The sequence below is a fragment of the Arachis duranensis genome, chromosome 10 (assembly GCF_000817695.3).
Source record: "Arachis duranensis cultivar V14167 chromosome 10, aradu.V14167.gnm2.J7QH, whole genome shotgun sequence".
NCBI classification, from domain to species: Eukaryota; Viridiplantae; Streptophyta; class Magnoliopsida; order Fabales; family Fabaceae; genus Arachis; species Arachis duranensis.
This window is the reverse complement of record NC_029781.3, coordinates 54,564,844-54,570,939: the sequence shown is the minus strand read 5'-3', so window position 1 is coordinate 54,570,939 and position 6,096 is coordinate 54,564,844. Positions and strand designations below refer to the sequence as shown.

Here is a 6,096-nt window from a genome sequence, read left to right as displayed (position 1 = left end):
GAGATGATATGTATGTTGATATTATTTATTTTATAAAAATTTATTTTATAAAATAAAATAAAAACAAAATAAACAAAAGAAATTGAAAATATTTTGAAATTGAAATCTGAATTTTTATATAAAAATTTTGAAAAAAGTAGTTTAAAATTAGTTAAGAAAGATATATTTTTGAATTTTGAATTTTATGATGAAAGAGAAAAACACACAAAAGACACAAGACTTAAAATTTTTAGATCCAATGCTCCTTATTTTTGAAAATTTTTGGAGGGAAAACACCAAGGAACACCAAACTTAAAAATTTTAAGATCAAAGCACAAGAAAGACTCAAGAACACCTTGAAGATTCACAAGAACACCAAGAACAAAAGAGAGAACACCAAACTTAAAATTTTTTGAAAACCAGGACAAATTTTCGAAAATTAAAGAAAACTTAACAAGAAAACACCAAACTTAGAGTTTGGCACAAGATTCAATAAAGAAAAATTATTTTTTGAGAAAGATTTTAAAGAAGATACCCAATTATCAAGAACAACTCCTAATGCTCCAGCCAATTGGGCAGTAACTTCAGTGTTGATTTTAAAGATGTATTATATTTATGGAAAAAAGTATAATTTTCGAAGGTTAATATTTTGAAAAAGCATAAGAAAAACAAGAAGAGACACAAAACAAGAAAAACTCAAGATCAAACAAGCAAAATAAACAAGAACAACTTGAAGATCAATGAAGAATAAAAAACACAAGTTCAAAAATTTCAAGAAAAATGTAAAATATACAATTAACACCAAACTTAAAACAAGACACTAAACTCATGAAAAAAAATTGAAAATTGATGGATAAAAATAATAATTTTGAAAAATTCTTTTTGAAAAGGGAATAAAGGACTAAAGATTTAATGACTCTGTGGCAACAAAAATAAATTATTCCTAATCTAAGAAATAAAATAAACCTTTAGTTTGTTCAAACTGGAACAATCCCCGGCAACGGCGCCAAAAACTTGGTGCACGAAATTGCAATAACACTTTTTTCAATCCGCACAACTAACCAGCAAGTGCACTGGGTCGTCCAAGTAATACCTTACGTGAGTAAGGGTCGAATCCCACGGAGACTGTTGGTTTAAAGCAAGCTATATTTATTTTATTATTCTTAGTCAGGATGTCAATCAAAATTATCAGTTGGAATTATTAGATTGGAAAAATAAAAGAGAATAAAATCGTTACTTGTTGTGCAGTAATGGGAAATATGTTGGAGTTTTGGAGATGCCTTGTCCTCTGAATTTCTGCAATGTAATATTCAACTCAATTATTTGTAAAGCACGTCTACGGCAAGCTGTATGTAGGGTGTCACCATTGTCAGTGGCTACTTCCCATCCTATCAGTGAAAACATTCCAGATGCTCTGTCACAGCACGGCTAATCAGCTGTCGGTTCTCGATCATGTTGGAATAGGATCCATTGATCCTTTTGCGTTTGTCATCACGCCCAGCAATCGCGAGTTTGAAGCGCGTCACAGCCATTCAATCCTTGAATCCTACTCGGAATACCACAGACAAGGTTTAGACCTTCCAGATCCTCAAGAGTGGCCGCCATCAATTCTAGCTTATACCGCAGAGATTCTGATTAAGAAATCTAAGAGAAGCTCATTCAGTCTGATGTAGAGCGGAGGTGTTTGTCAGGCACACGTTCATGGATTGAGGGAGGTGATGAATGTCACGGATCATCACCTCTTTCATAATTAAGCACGAATAAACATCTTAGATCGGACCATGCACACATTTGAGTGAAATAGAAACAATTGCATTAGTTCATCGAGACGCTGCAGAGCTCCTCACCCCCAACAATGGAGTTTAGAGACTCATGCCGTCAAAAAGTATGTAATTCAGATCTGAAAATGTCATCAGGTACAAGATAAGTCTCTAAAAGTTGTTTAAATAGTAAACTAGTAACCTAGGTTTACAGAATATGAGTGAACTAAGATAATTGGTGCAGAAATCCACTTCTGGGGTCCACTTGGTGTGTGCTGGGGCTGAGACTAAAGCTATCCACAAGCTGAGGCTTTTCTTGGAGTTGAACTCCAAGTTATGATGTGTTTTGGGCGTTCAACTCCGGATCATGACGTGTTTCTGGCGTTTAACTCCAGACAGCAGCATGTACTTGGCGTTCAACGCCATGTTACATCGTCTATCTTCATGCAAAGTATGGAATATTATATATTGCTAGAAAGCCCTGGATGTCTACTTTCCAACGCCATTGAGAGCGCACCAATTGAACGCCTGTAGCTCCAAAAAACCCATTCCGAGTGCAGGGAGGTCAGGATCCAACAGCATCAGCAGTCCTTTTTCAGCCTAACTCAGATTTTTGCTCAACTCCATCAATTTCAGTCAGAAAAATACCTGAAATCACAGAAAAACACACAAACTCATAGTAAAGTCCAGAAATATGATTTTTGCCTAAAAACTAATAATATTCTACTAAAAACTAATTAAAACATACTAAAATCTACATGAAATTACCCCCATAAAGCGTATAAAATATCCGCTCATCAGTCCTCAATAGGCAACTCCTTCTTGCTTGAGAGACGTCCCATGAGGTATTCCTTATTGGGATTCACGTCCTCTCCTTTCTCTCTAGGTTCGGCCATATTGACTATATCAATGGCCTTGCACTCTCTTTTTGGATTCTCTTCAGTATTGCTTGGGAGAGTACTAGGAGGGGTTTCAGTGATTTTCTTACTCAGCTGGCCCACTTGTGCCTCCATATTTTTGATGGAGGACCTTGTTTCATTCATGAAACTTAAAGTGGCCTTAGACAGATCAGAGACTAAATTTGCTAAGTTAGAGGTATTCTATTCATAATTCTCTGTCTAATGCTGAGAAGATGATGGATAAGGCTTGATGTTGCTGAGCCTATTTCTTCCAGCATTATTAAAGCCTTGTTGAGGCTTTTGTTGATCCTTCCATGAGAAATTTGGATGATTTTTCCATGATGAATTATAGGTGTTTCCATAAGGTTCACCCATTATTAATGCCTCTTTAGTATTGTTGGATGCATTTTGCCATCCATTCAGACTTTGAGAAATCATGTTGACTTGCTGAGTCAACATTTTGTTCTGAACCAAAATGGCATTCAGAGCATCAATTTCAAGAACTCCCTTCCTTTAAGGCGTCCCATTATTCACGGAATTCCTCTCAGAAGTGTACATGAACTAGTTATTTGCAACGATGTCAATAAGTTCTTGAGCTTCTGCAGGCGTTTTCTTTAGGTGAATGGCTCCACCTGCAGAATGGTCCAATGACATCTTAGAAAACTCAGATAGACCATAATAGAATATATCTATCATGGTCCGTTCTGAAAACATGTCATAAGGACATCTTTTGGTCATCTGCTTGTATCTCTCCCAAGCTTCATAGAGGGATTCACCATCTTTTTGTTTAAAGGTCTGAACATCCACTCTAAGCTTGCTCAGCTTTTGAGGCGGAAAGAACATAGCCTAGAAGGCCGTGACCAGCTTATCCCAGGAGTCCAGGCTATCTTTAGGTTGAGAGTCCAACCATGCTCTAGCTTTGTCTTTTATAGCAAAAGGGAAAAGCATGAGCCTGTAGACTTCAGGATCTACTCCATTAGTCTTAACAGTCTCACAGATCTGCAAGAACTCAGTTAAAAACTGGTAGGGATCTTCTGATGGAAGTCCATGAAACTTGCATTTTTGTTGCATTAGAGCAAGTAATTGAGGTTTCAGCTCAAAATTGTTTGCTCCAATGGCAGGAATTGAGATGATTCTTCCATCAAACTTGGAAGTAGGTGTAGTATAATCACCAAGCATTCTCCTTGAATTATTGTTGTTGGGTTCGGCTGCCATCTCCTTTTCTTGTTCGAAAATTTCAGCAAGGTTGTCTCTGGATTGTTGTAATTTAGCTTATCTTAGTTTCCTCTTCAGAGTCCTTTCAGGTTCTGCATCAGCTTCAACAAGAGTACCTTTTTCCTTACTCCTGCTCATATGAAAGAGAAGAGAACAGAAAAAGAAGAGGAATCGTCTATGTCACAGTAAAGAGGTTCCTTATTATTAGTAGAAGAAGAAAAGGGATAAAGAAAGGAGAATCCAAACACAAGGGTGAGGATAAGGGCAGTGATTTGAGATGAAGAGAAGTGTTAGTAAATGAATGAATAAATAGAATAAGATGAGAGAGGGAAAAATTTTCGAAAATGATTTTGAAAAGGAGTTAATGATTTTCAAAAATTAAGATAAGAAATAAAATTAAAATTAAAATTTAAAACAATTAATCAATTAAAAAAAAAGAATTTTTGAAAAAGAGGGAGGTATTTTCGAAAATTAGAGAGAGAAAAGTTGTTAGGTGGTTTTGAAAAAGATAAGAAATAAACAAAAAGTCAAATTGTTAGTTGAAAAAGATTTGAAAGTCAAATTTGAAAAGATAAGAAGATAAGAAGATATTTTGAAATCAAATTTTTTAAAAAGATAAAATTTTGAAAAAGATATGATTAAAAAGATATGATTGGAAAAGATTTAATTTTTAAAATTAAAATGAATTACTTGACTAATAAGAAACTAAAAGATATGATTCTAGAATTTAAAGATTGAACCTTTCTTAACAAAAAAGTAACAAACTTCAAATTTTTGAATCAATCATATTAATTGTTAGCATAATTTTCGAAAATAAAGATAAAATTAAGAAAAAGATTTTTGAAAAATATTTTTAAATTTTCAAAAATCATAAGATAAAAATGAAAAAGATTTGTTTTTTGAAAAAGTTTTGAAAAGATAAGATTTTTAAAATTTGAAAATTTGACTTGACTTACAAGAAACAGCTAATTTTAAATTTTTTTGACTAAGTCAACCCAAATTTTCGAAATTTTGAGAGAAAAAAGGAAAAGATATATTTTTTTATTTTTTAATGAGGAGAGAGAAAAACAAAAATATGACCCAAAACATGAATATTTTGGATCAAAACACTTAATGCATGCAAGAACACTATGAATGTCAAGATGAACACCAAGAACACTTTGAAGATCATGATGAACATCAAGAACATATTTTTGAAAAATTTTTTATGCAAGGAAAACATGCAAGATACCAAACTTAGAAATCTTTAATGCTTAGAAAATATGAATGCAAAAATGCACATGAAAAACAATAAAAGACACAAAACAAGAAAACATCAAGATCAAACAAGAAGACTTACCAAGAACAACTTGAAGATCATGAAGAACACTATGAATGCATGAATTTTCAAAAAATGCAAGAAGAATATGAATATGCAATTGACACCAAACTTAAAACATGACACAAGACTCAAACAAACACAACATTTTTGGTTTTTATGATTTTATTATTATTTTTTTTGTATTTTATTTTATATTTTTCGAAAAACATATAGGAAAAAGAAAGTAATGAATCCAAAGTCCTGAATCAAAATCCTATGAATTAGACATGGCTTAATAGCCAGCCAAGCTAAAACATGTTATATGAAACTCTAGAATTCATTCTTGAAAACTCTGAAAATTTTTTGAAAATAGGTGATAAATTTTTGAAAGATTTTTGAAAAATTTTTTTCGAAAATAAAACAAAAAAAAAAGAAAATTTCCTAATCTGAGCAACAAGATGAACCGTCAGTTGTCCAAACTCGAACAATCCCTGGCAACGGCACCAAAAAATTGGTGCACGAAATTGTGATCATCAACAATGGCGCCAAAAACTTGGTAGCGCTCTCAAACGTGAATCACACTTAGTCACAACTCCACACAACTAACCAGCAAGTGCACTGGGTCATCCAAATAATACCTTACGTGAGTAAGGGTCGATCCCACGGAGATTGTTGGTAAGAAGCAAACTATGGTCATCTTGTAAATCTCAGTCAAGCGGATAATAAATGTTATGGAGATTTCGAATAATAAATAATAAAGCAGAAAATAAAGATAGAGTTACTCATGTAATTCAATGGTGGGAATTTCAGATAAGTGTATGGAGGTGCTGTGTTCCTTCTGAATCTCTGCTTTCCTACTGCTTTTATCCAATCTTTGTCACTCCTTTCTATGGCAAGCTGTATGTAGGGCATCACCGTTGTCAATGGCTACATCCCATCCTCT

At 33.6% G+C, this 6,096-nt stretch overlaps 1 non-coding gene across 1 annotated transcript; it reads left to right on the top strand.

The window, feature by feature from the left end:
- Positions 1 to 3,350: 3,350 nt before the first annotated feature.
- Positions 3,351 to 3,454, top strand: LOC127743259 (small nucleolar RNA R71). Its single transcript, XR_008004653.1, has one exon. It is a non-coding gene; the product is annotated as a small nucleolar RNA R71 (small nucleolar RNA).
- The last annotated feature ends 2,642 nt before the right edge of the window (positions 3,455 to 6,096 follow it).